Source organism: Pan paniscus, chromosome 4 (assembly GCF_029289425.2).
Source record: "Pan paniscus chromosome 4, NHGRI_mPanPan1-v2.0_pri, whole genome shotgun sequence".
Taxonomy (NCBI): Eukaryota; Metazoa; Chordata; class Mammalia; order Primates; family Hominidae; genus Pan; species Pan paniscus.
Window position 1 is genome coordinate 41838732 of NC_073253.2, and position 12879 is coordinate 41851610.

Here is a 12879-nt window from a genome sequence, read left to right on the forward strand (position 1 = left end):
ATAGGTCTGTCTACAGACAATTCAGAGTTATTCTTCCTGATGGACTTGGTCTATTAATTAAATCAGTGGAGACTTCTGAAGTGGGGAAGTAGATCCCTTTAAAAGCATTCAGCCCTATTAGCTGATAACTGCAGCTTAGGTATGAAGAACATAGCCAGTTTAGTAATATAAAGCATGACAGCTCCATAGACTGTTATTAATTTCACAGGTAATATTCCATGCTAAACTTTTATGAGAGATTTGAAATATAGGCCAGGCATGGTGGCACATACCTGTAATCCCAGCACTTTGGGGGCCAAGGTGGGCCAATAGCTTCAGCCCAGGGAGTTCGAGACTAGCCTGGGCAACATGGTAAAACCCCATCTCTGCAAAAAATACAAAATTTAGCTGGGTATGGTGGCATGCATCTGTAGTCCCAACTACGTGGGGAGCTGAGGAGGGAGAATCACTTGAGCCTGGGAGGTGGAGGTTGAAGGGAGCTGAGATCGCACCACTGCACTCCAGCCCAGGTGACAAGGTGAGACTCTGTCTCAAAAAAAAAAAAAAAGAAAGAAAGAAAGAAATTTGAAAGATAACATATATTGTTGACATTATGGTAATAGTTCTTAAAATATGTATATAAAAAATCAAAACAGAACAAAATACTCTCATTTTCCATGTAATTTGGGTGGAATACTTCCTACTCTCTTCACTGCCCCCATAATCTGGACACACGACTGGTGGCAAGTCACTGTTTCACCATAAAGACTGGGCGGGGCATGACTATCAGCTTCTCTGAAAGAGTGGCCATTCTTGGTTGTAGAACCAAGTAGATAGATGCCAGACGTCTGTCTTCTATCAATGAGGATCAAAATAAAGCCCTACCCGTTAGATGACTTAACATATAACATAAAACCTAATAAGGTTTGCCCTGTTGCCTATTTAGCAAAATCTCTATTATAAGACTTCTTTTTCACCTTCTCAATAGCTGTGAAAATGCTGGCATTTAACAATGTAGGCTTTATTTTATTTTATTTTATTTATTTTATTTTTGTCTTTTGGTTTGATGCTGGACTGGCTTATTTTTTCAACTACCTTTTTAGGCACTCCTCTTCTTGTCCTTAGACTCTGCACTAGGAACCAGGCCACACAGGAGGGGAGCGAGCATTACTGCCTGAACTCTGCCTCCTCTCAGGTCAGCAGCATTAGATTCTCATAGGAGCGAGAACCCTATTGTGAGCTGGGTATGCGAGGGATCCAGGTTGCATGATCCTTCTGAGAATCGAATGTCTGATGATCTGAGGTGGAACAGTTTCATCCCAAAACCATCCTCTCACCTCCACCTGCCCGTGGAAAAATTGTCTTCCACGAAACCAATCCTTGGTGCCAAAAAGTCTGGAGATCGCTGCTCTACAGGACCCTCTGCACTTGCATGCCTGCTCTCCCACTATCTTCCAGAGAGCTCAGCCATTTCCGGAGCCTCCATTCATTGAGTCTCTGCTGACTTTTGCATTTTGAATTTGTATCACAAACTATAGCCCCTTATTCCCAGGCCTGTATCTTCAGATGTCTCTGGACTCCAACCATTTGGATGTCCTCAAATATAGTGTATCTCAACCTAAATCTTCCTGGTGAATTCAAATACCCTTAATGATCCCAATTTTGACTGTCAGTCACTGAGGCTGATGAAATGATACATTGCTGGCCAGGCAAGGTGGCTCATGTCTGTAATTCCAGCACTTTGGGAGGCCAAGATAGGAGGTTCACTTGAGCCCAGGAATTCGAGGCCAGCCTGGGCAACATAGCAGTATCTATTAAAAAATGTTTAAATTAGCCAGGTGTGGTGGCATGCCCCTGTAGTCCTAGCTACTCAGGAGGATCATTTGAGCCCAGGAGTTTGAGGCTGCTGTGAGCCACATTCATACCACTGCACTCCAGTTTGGGTGACAGAGCAACACCCTGTCTTTAAAACAGACAAACAAACAAAGATACATTTCACGCTTTGACTTTGCTGCCCATTAGTTGGTATGCTGTTCAATAATTTGTGTCCATAAGAAACAGACACAGTTAACTGATTGTGAGAATTAAAGAAACTATCTTTTGTTGCTTGCATCTTTGTCTTATGAATTCCACCACCTCCCCACCTTTTTTTTTAAGGAGAAAGTACTTGAGAAGTGAAAAATCAATAATTCACTTAGTTTCAGATTATTGAGTACTGGACTATGAAATGTGATATGCTCATAAGGAATACTTAACAGCTTTGGTTGCTAATTAAAACCTTACAAACACATTTCAATTAGTATTGGCTAATATAATACAGTTCAACTAGAAAAACATTTGTAGAAGACATGTTTTGCAACAAAAATATCTAAGTCAGTTTCACCTTCTACTTCTCTGACATAAATTAGCAATAGGTATTTTTCATGGAGGTTGGAATTGAGTTTCATAAATATAGATTCATGTTGGTTGCTCTTCAGGTTGTAATACTTTAATGATACACCCTTAATGGTAAGTGACCTGATAATGATAGAATGCCACATTTTAATTTATATATTTTAATTTATATTTAATTTATATATTTTAATGTATGGCAAACATTGTGGATGTGTCAGCAAAAAGGAAATAAAACAGACCCCTTCAAATAAACAGTAATTCACAATTTAACCAAGAAATTGAAAGTGGCATCAAAAATACGGGTACAGGATTAGTATGTCAGGTTCAAGACAGTACCCAGCAAGAATTGTAATAATTTTCTTAAGACGAGAATTTGAGAAGGAGCATGTGATAAGTCAGGGGCCCTAGGTAAGAGAAGATTTAAATGAACTGAGCTCCTCAGCTTGTCCAGAGCTCCTTGCTTCTTGCTCCTTGGCTCTGACAGTTGTGGAATGAGGGTACTGGGCAGAGGAGGTTTATTAAGTGAAACCCTTCTCCTTTTTTTTTTTTTTTTTTTGTTAAGACAGAGTCTTACTCTGTCGCCCCAGGCTGGAGTGCAGTGGCATGATCTCGGCTCACTGCAACCTCTGCCTCCCGGGTTCAAGAGAGTCTCCTGCCTCAACCTCCTGAGTAGCTGGAATTAAAGGTGTCTGCCATCACACCCAGCTATGTTTTGTATTTTTAGTATAGACAGGGTTTCGCCATGTTGGCCAGGCTGGTCTCGAACTCCTGACCTCAAGTGATCTGCCTGCCTTAGCCTCCCAAAGTGCTAGAATTAAGTGAAAACCCTTCTGATTGCTAATGAGAGAGACACAACTCCAGTTAGCTTAGGCCACAAAGGATACCAGGAATGCCAGGGGTTTAAATAGCTTTAGGCTTGACTAAACCTAGGTTCTCAGTGATACCCTAGAATACTGTCTCTCACCTTTGATTCTCTGGCTCTGTTTCTGCTGCGGTGGTTTTATTTTCTGGTAGCCTTTTGCTAGGTTATGGCAAAGAGAGCCTCCAGTTTTTCCAGGCTCACAACCTGACAAATGTAGCCCTACCGAAAATGATCTCCTCTTCCCAGTTCCAGCAAAGTCCCAGGAATTACTCAGATTGGCCTGGCTCAAAGGTTGTGTCTCCTCCTGGCCATACCTGGGTCACCTACCATCACTGGAGCTAAGGAGTGGGATGGTGGCTCCCAAGAGGAAAATAATGAGTCAATTACCAGAAGACATACAACAAGTTGGGGGAGGAAAAATAGCAAGAAATGGGATATGACGACAAGAAGAGTGTGAATAAATCCATTCTTAGTTTCAGATTTTGGCTGGGATTCATTGCGGCAAACCAACAGCAAAGTACTTTCCTGTCAAGATGCCTAGGTAGTTTTAATTCAGAGTTTCTCAACTTTAAAAAAAATGTCATTTCCCTAAGGAGCTTTGAAAAATGTGTTGGCCAGGTGCAGTGGCTCGTGCCTGTAATCCCAGCACTTTAGGAGGCTGAGGCAGGACTCTCGCTTAAGCCCAGGAGTTGGAGACCAGCCTGGGGAACATAGTGAGACCCTATCTCAATAATTTAAAAAATATATTGAATATTGACAAAAAAATTTTAAAAATGAAAATAAAATAAATAAAAACATGTTTTACCTAATCATCCCCCCTTTAAAATTTCTTAATACCACAGATCTAGTATATATCTGTTCATGTACTGTATGTTATGTCTATACTTCGTACATAAGAAGAGTAAGTATAAAGTTTATTATTTTTATCTGATGCAGGGTTAGGAAGGAGGAAATAAAATTTTAAATTAAAATTTTAGTTAAATTAAAAATAAAATTTATTATCATTTAATTTATCTTAATAACTATCTTTGCTGAGTAACTTTTAATAGAATTTATTTTCCCATAATTATAATGCATCAAATTTTATATGTAAATTGGCAATTTATATAGGTAAATAATAATAACAATGTATTTAGTTTGTTAGTTTCTTTTTGTTTGTTTGTTTTTGAGATGGAGTTTCACTCTTGTTGCCCAGGCTGGAGTGCAATTACCCACTCTCAGCTCACTGCAACATCCATCTCCCAGGTTCAAACGATTCTCCTGCCTCAGCCTCCTGAGTAGCTGGGATTACAAGCATGCACCACCATGCCCAGCTAATTTTATATTTTGAGTAGAGATGGGGTTTCTCCATGTTGGTCAGGCTGGTCTCGAACTCCTGGCCTCAGGTGATCCACCCGCCTGGGCCTCCCAAAGTGCTGGGATTACAGGCGTGAGCCACCATGCCCTGCCTGTAGTTAGTTTCTTAAAAATCACTCAAGGCTGGCCAGGTGTGGTGGCTCACACCTGTAATCCCAGCACTTTGGGAGGCTGAGGTGGGCGGATCATGAAGTCAGGAGATTGAGACCATCCTGGCCAACGTGGTGAAACCCCATCTCTACTAAAATACAAAAAATTAGCTGGGCGTGGTGGCACGCACCTGTAGTACCAGCTACTCGGGAGGCTGAGGCAGGAGAATCTCTTGAACCTGGGAGTTGGAGGTTGCCGTGAGCCAAGATCTCACCACTGTACTCTAGCCTGGCAACAGAGCAAGACTCTGTCTCAAAAAAAAAAAAAAAAAGAAAAAGAAAGAAAAAAATCAGGCAGGTGGATCACGAGGTCGGAGGGTGAGACCATCCTGCCCAACATGGTGAAACTCCATCTCTACTAAAAATACAAAAACTAGCTGGGTGTGGTGGCATGCACCTGTAGTCCCAGCTACTCGGGAGGCTGAGGCAGGAGAATCATTTGAACCTCAGAGGGGGAGGTTGCAGTGAGCCGAGATCATGCCACTGCACTCCAGCCTGGGTGACAGGGAAAGACTCCATCTAAAAAAAAAAAAAAAAAAAAAATTCAAAACTGGTACTTTTCTAGCAAAAGCAACAGTTGAAAATAACTGATTTTCTAAACATGAATGTTTAACTTTTGCTTCATATGAAAAAATAACTTTTTTTTTTTTAAGAGGCAGGGTAGCTGGAGTGTAGTGGTATAATCATAGCTCACTACAGCCTCAAACTCCTGGGCTCAAGTGATCTTCTTGCCTCAGCCTCCCAAGCAGCTAGGAATACAGGCTTGAACCACCACACCTGGCCAATTTTTCTATTTTTTGTAGAGTTGGGGGTCTCTCTATGTTGCGTATGCTGGTCTTGAATTCCTGGCCTCAAGCAATCCTTGTGCTTTGGCCTCCCAAAGTGTTGAGATTACAGGCATGAGCCACTAGGCCCAACTGAGAAAATAACTAGATAGTCATTATTTATTCCGATATTGTTGATATTTTTTCTTTTCAGCACTTGACATATTTATTGATAGTTGAATAACTTTTGTAGGATTAAATAGTAAAATATATATCATTTTAATTTAATTCTCAAAGCTCAAGTCGCACACAAAAATACTGAGGATCAAATATAGACAATATACTCAAGGCAGCCGATAACAGCCAATAGGCACAAAAAGGCCACCTCTAATGGACTGAGCAATCAATTGAGAAGTCCCCCAGTCACAGCCATCTACTCACCATAGTTTTGGTACCAATCTAGAATACATTTTGTGTATCTGCTATGTCAATACCAACCCCACTGAGTTGGGAGTCCTTGAGGGGCAGGCACTGTTTTGATCACCAAGCTGGTTTCTTTGTTTGGATCCCTGCAATCTGTTGTTGAAATGAGGTGTCCAGATTTGAATATAGTATTCTGACACAAAGTGGAGAAAAAGGTTATCTCTTCCCCTGTTTTAGACAGCATTTATCTAGTAACACAGTCTAAGATTGCATGGGGTGAGGAGTAGCCTGAATGGCTCTCTAAAGTCTGTTAGTAGTGGGCCAGGTGTGGTGGCTCTCACCTGTAATCCTAGCACTTTGGGAGGCTGAGGCCAGAGGATCACTTGAAGCCAGGAGTTCATGATCAACCTGGGCAACACAGTGAGACCCCTTCTCTACAAAAAATTTAAAAATTATCCAGATTTGGTGGTGCATGGCTGTAGTCCCAGCTACTAGGGAGGCTGAGGTGGGAAGAGTGCTTGAGCTTGAGAGATCAAGGCTGGGAGTGAGCCATGATTGCACCACTGCACTCCAGCCTGGGTAATAGAGCAAGACCCTGTCTCAAAAAGAAAAAAAAAAAGGTCTATGCATAGTGAACTGAAATCCCTAAGCCTTTCCTTACATATCCTGCTGTTATGATGAATTGCTCCTGGAACATAGGTGTGACTGGCATTCATACTTGTTACATTTCGTTATTAGAATCTCCCCATCATTCCATCATGTTGAGATATTTAAAGATTCTGATTCTATCATCCAATATATTTATTCTTTCATGTATTTATACTTGCTTTTCTAAAGATATTTTCATAAAAGTTAATAAGAACAGAAACAAAAAAATCAGTATGAGGAAAAGAAGCAAAATTTCCAGTTCCTAGAGGTAACATATGTGCTGAGTTTGGGCATGTGAAGTGTAAATCTAAGCTTTACCTTAAAAGGGAGGATTATATTCTTCTTTATGCATCTTCCATTGCCGGGAGAGAATGGGTCTAAACAAGTTGTCTTGGGAGTTATACATATTTACTTTTTCAAAATAAAATACACTTGGCACCTGAGATTTAACCACTTAATATATATCAGCATACACTGTAAATTGTAAATATAACTGGAAAAACAGAATTTTGTAAAAATGCAAAATATGGTCCTTTTCATGCCCATAATACAATAAAGCATTTTATCATTTTGACCATATTAACATATGTTAACAGTATGACATCAAACACGGAGTCAATGAGCAGCACAATTTTGGGGGAGAAAAGATCTTACTACTGATATTCTCTATAATAAAGGGAAGAGAGTGTTTTTGACTTGAATTTTTTGGACATTTGGCCGAATCCTTTACTCAGTGAGAATTGACTTGGCTTATGAGAGTTAATTCATACCATTTGGAGGCTGAAGCAGTTATAAAGCTGCTTTGGAATGTCCTAAATTGGGCCTAAGAGACCTGTTTTTGACAGATGTGCACATGTAGTCCAGTCAATTGGCATATGGAATTTTAATGTACAAGCTAGTGCAAAAGTTTCTACATGTAACATTTATTAGTGCTCCTAGTGGCATGGAGAGACAGATGGTACACACATTACATGCAGAAGCGAGCTTTGCATTTGGCCTTACAGGCCCAATTTTGCTCAGTTACCTAGGTCCCTTAACTGCACCCCCATACTCCCCACCCCCACACACATGTGTGAGAGCCCAAATGCCCAACCCTTCCATCTCTCCTGCCCCAGAGTCCACTATGGGAACCTCCCTTGCCTTCCAATTGCTTGACTTGAGATCTCCCTTCTTTCTTGCCCTTTCTTTGGCCCAGATCCCCACCTCCTCTGGATTTTCACATCCTCCAGCTGGTCCAGCATGAGCTCTGGAGGCTAAGGTAGGGAAGAACATTGCCTTACAGCTGTTCTCGGTCCCCACCCACCCCTAATATTAGTCTTGGCAACATTCATCCCATTTCCTCACATTTGTCCCAGACTCCTCTCCTGACATCTCAGCTCTAGAAATGAAATGCTCAGGTCTACAAGAGCTGCAGAGAGATCTTCTGTCCCAGATAGTCCCAAAGAAAACCCAGGGGTGGGGAAAATGTCTTCCTTCCTTCTCTGTAATATCTAAATGAAATAGCAAAAGAGGGGAGTGCCGGGTGGAGCCTTTTTGCCTTTTCAGTCCCTGCCCCCTTCTCTGTTGTTACTGGCAATACAGACCCTTAAAATCTAAAAAAATACCTTAAGGGTGTGTGTGTGTTTTTAAAAGGTATCTCTGCGGAGGCGGAACGCTGAGTCTGAATTCTCTTCTTCACTGGCCCAAAGAGGAGAGAAATTCTGTTCAGAAGTTACTAAGGGCCAGCTGCTGTGGCTCAAGCCTGTAATACCAACACTTTGATAGGCTGAGATGGGCGGATCCTTGAGCCTAGGAGTTGGAGGCCAGCCTGGGCAACATGGCGAAACCCCACCTCTACCAAAAAATACAAAAATTAGCCGAGCATGGTAGCATGCACATGTAATCCCAGCAACTCAGGAGGCTGAGGCGGGAGGATCACCTGAGCCCAAGGAGGTTGAGGCTGCAGTGAGCCATGATCATGTCACTACACTCCAGCCTGGGTGACAGAGTGAGATCCTCTTTCAAAAAGAAGAGAAAAGAAAAAAGAAGAGAAAGGAAAACAAAAGAAAAGGAAAGAAAATAAAAGAAAAATAGCTACTAAGAGTGGCAATGGTAAAGGAAGTGGGTGGGCTGGGTGACTGAGAGGCAGCTTGGAGATTCATTAGCAGGAAATCCTGACAGTCGGCAACTCCTGGAACCTTCATCCCAAAGAGGCTCATTTCCTCTCTGCTCCATTTTTTGGGTCTCCATCCAGATCTTCACCCCAGTCTTACCGTAGTCTCCTCCCTTCTCTATGTAGGTGTGTGTTGGATGGAGGGATATAAAGAGAGATGATCCCCCACTTCATTATAGTGGTGGAAGGGGAGGGTGGGAGCTGAGGTATCATAGAATTCCAGATGTATATTCTCCTAGAAATACTATAATACATGACAGATAGGGTAAATAGTACTGTTAGGACTTTATTGAACAGAAAATCAGGCCTACTTGGTAAGCCATAGAGTATGATAAAGAAGTGGTCCAGGAATCTGAAACTTAACTTGGCTCAGTCACCAGCGCTCTAGATGAATCACATCCATTTACATTTCGATGAAAACATCTATTTACACTTCCAGTGAAATTTCTGATATCTGCCCACCTCACAAGACTGCGGAGGTGTATATGGCAGAGGTACCTGACAGCCATAAATGAGGCATACTCTGAGAATGACCCCATGGTCTAAGAAGAATGTGGATTTGAAGTCCCAAGCTAAGGAATCCGGGAGTGGCCAATCGAGAGAATCACTCCTTATCTGTAAGGGACATCCAAACCCCTGGCCTATCCCTTAAAATGCAGGCCATATAGGGGATTGAGGCCCTTTGTTTTGTGTCAAATAGAGATTGCTAGGTGGAGGGTGCTAAGTGAAAATGCTATATAAACTGCATGCTTTTTACAAACAATAGTGGTTCTCCTGTCCACCTGCTGTCACAGGACCGGCCCTGTGTGTAAGTTCTCATAGGCCATAGGACCACCCCTGTTTGTAATCCTCACAGGCCACAGGACCGACCCTGTGTGTAAGTCCTCACAGGCCACGGGACCGCCCCTGTATGTAAGTCCTCACAGGCCATAGGACCGCCCCTCTTTGTAAGTCCTCATGGGCCATGGGACCACCCCATTCATAAGTCCTCATAAGCCATATGTCTTGTTTGCTAGCTCCAGGCCTCTTCACGCTCTCGGACACGGTGCCATCACCAAGTCAATGCTAAGCCAAAAGAACAAAGCTGGAGGCATCACGCTACCTGACTTCAAACTATACTACAAGGCTACAGTAACCAAAACAGCATGGTACTGGTACCAAAACAGAGATATAGATCAATGGAACAGAACAGAGCCCTCAGAAATAACACCGCATATCTACAACTATCTGATCTTTGACAAATCTGAGAAAAACAAGCAATGGGGAAAGGATTCCCTATTTAATAAATGGTGCTGGGAAAACTGGCTAGCCATATGTAGAAAGCTGAAACTGGATCCCTTCCTTACACCTTATACAAAAATTAATTCAAGGTGGATTAAAGACTTAAATGTTAGACCTAAAACCATAGAAACCCTAGAAGAAAACCTAGGCATTACCATTCAGGACATAGGCATGGGCAAGGACTTCATGTCTAAAACACCAAAAGCAATGGCAACAAAAACCAAAATTGACAAGTGGGATCTAATTAAACTAATGAGCTTCTGTACAGCAAAAGAAACTACCATCAGAGTGAACAGGCAACCTACAAAATGGGAGAAAATTTTCGCAACCTACTCATCTGACAAAGGACTAATATCCAGAATCTACAATGAACTCAAACAAATTTACAAGAAAAAAACAAACAACCCCATCAAAAAGTGGGCAAAGGATATGAACAGACACTTCTCAAAAGAAGACATTTATGCAGCCAAAAGACACATGAAAAAATGCTCATCATCACTGGCCATTAGAGAAATGCAAATCAAAACCACAATGAGATACCATCTCACACCAGTTAGAATGGCAATCATTAAAAAGTCAGGAAACAACAGGTGCTGGAGAGGATGTGGAGAAATAGGAACACTTTTACACTGTTGGTGGGACTGTAAACTAGTTCAACCATTGTGGAAGTCAGTGTGGCGATTTCTCAGGGATCTAGAACTAGAAATACCATTTGACCCAGCAATCCCAAAGGACTATAAATCATGCTGCTATAAAGACACATGCACACGTATGTTTATTGCGGCATTATTCACAATAGCAAAGACTTGGAACCAATCCAAATGTCCAACAGTGATAGACTGGATTAAGAAAATGTGGCACATATACACCATGGAATACTATGCAGCCATAAAAAATGATGAGTTCATGTTCTTTGTAGGGACATGGATGAAATTGGAAATCATCATTCTCAGTAAACTATCGCAAGGACAAAAAACCAAACATTGCATGTTCTCACTCACAGATGGGAATTGAACAATGAGAACACATGGACACAGGAATAGGAACATCACACTCTGGGGACTGTTGTGGGGTGGGGGGAGGGGGGAGGGATAGCATTAGGAGATATACCTAATGCTAAATGATGAGTTAATGGGTGCCGCACACCAGCATGGCACATGTATACATATGTAACTAACCTGCACATTGTGCACATGTACCCTAAAACTTAAAGTATAATAAAAAAAAAAAAAGTGAAGGAAAATTGAACTCTCTCTCTGCCTGTTGGAGCTGAGACATCAGTCTTCTTCTGCCCTTGGACTGGTACTTACACCATCAGCACTCCAGGTCTTCAGGCCTTTGCACTCAAATTGGAATTTATGTCACTGGCTTTCCTGGGTCTCCAACTTGCAATTGGCAGATTGTGGGATGTCTCAGCCTCCACAGTTAAATGAGCCAATTCCTTCTAATATATCTCATTCTCTCATATTCTTTCTCTCTCTTTCTCTCTCTCTCTCTCTCTACACACACACACACACACACACACACACACACCTATTCTTGCTCTGTTTTTCTGGAGAGCCCTGACTAATACAGTCATGATGCTGCATGGTTTAGCATGGGGCCTCCATTAGTCCACCTACTTGGCTCAGTGGTGAAGCACTGTATAGTCCTCTTGCTATTTTCATTTCCACCCCTTCTCCTAGGAGATTTACTATACTCTCTACCCAGTTCAGTCCTCCTCCACAGCAGAGATCATGACTTAATGCGCCTATTAGTTGATGTTCTTTACCTAAATGTGATTAGTAGCCTTTTGAGGGCAGGGATTAGGTCAAATTTTTTTTATATCTCTGGGGCCTAGCAAAGTGCCAGGTTAACAGGAGCCACTAGGTAATCATTAGAGAACCAGCTCTAGCAGATATTGAAACATATTATAAAATTACACAAATTAGACTGGGCATGGTATCTCACACCTGTAATCCCAGGACTTTGGGAGGCCAAGGAGGGATGATCATATGAGCTCAGGAGTTCGAGACCAGCCTGGGCAACATGGCAAAACCCCATCTCTACAAAATATACAAAAGTAGCCCGGTGTGGTGGCATGTGCCTGTGGTCCCAGCTACTCGGGAGGCTGAGGTAGGAGGATTGTTTGAGACTAGGAGCCAGAGGTTGCAATGAGTCAAGATCATGCCACTGCACTCCAGCCTGGGTGACAGAGTAAGAGCCTGTCTCAAAATAATAATAATAATAATAATAATAATTCAGAAGTTAAACCAGTGTGGTATCAGCACAAGAATAGATAGATCAGTGAAAGTCTCTAGCCTAGAAAGAAACTAAAATGCATATGAAGATTGAGCATAGAATAAAGGTGGCTTTTTTTTTTTTTTTTGGAAGACAGAATCTCGCTCTGTCACCCAGGCTAGAGTGCAGTACAGTGGTATGATCTCGGCTCACCGCAACCTCTGCCTCCAGGGTTCAAACAATTCTTGTGCCTCAGTTTCCTGAGTAGCTGGGACTACAGGCATGTGCCACCATGCCTAGCTACTTTTTTGTATTTTTTAGTAGAGATGGGGTTTCATCATGTTGCCCAGGCTGGTCTCCAACTCCTGAGTCAGGCAATCCACCTGCCTCAGTCTCCCAAAGTGGTAGGATTACAGGCATGAGCTACTGTGCCCAGCAAATGTGGTACTTTAAAATAGGTGAGGAGAGTAGGTCTTGTTCAATAAATGGTGTTAGAACAACTGGCTACCAGCTAACTTCAGAATCTTTTCCCATACATTACAACAAAATTATTTCAGATAAATTGCATGTAAAAAACGAGACATAAAAACTATACAAAAAGGTATAGGTAAATATTTTTAAAAGTTTGGCATGGGGAAGGTCTTTCTAAAA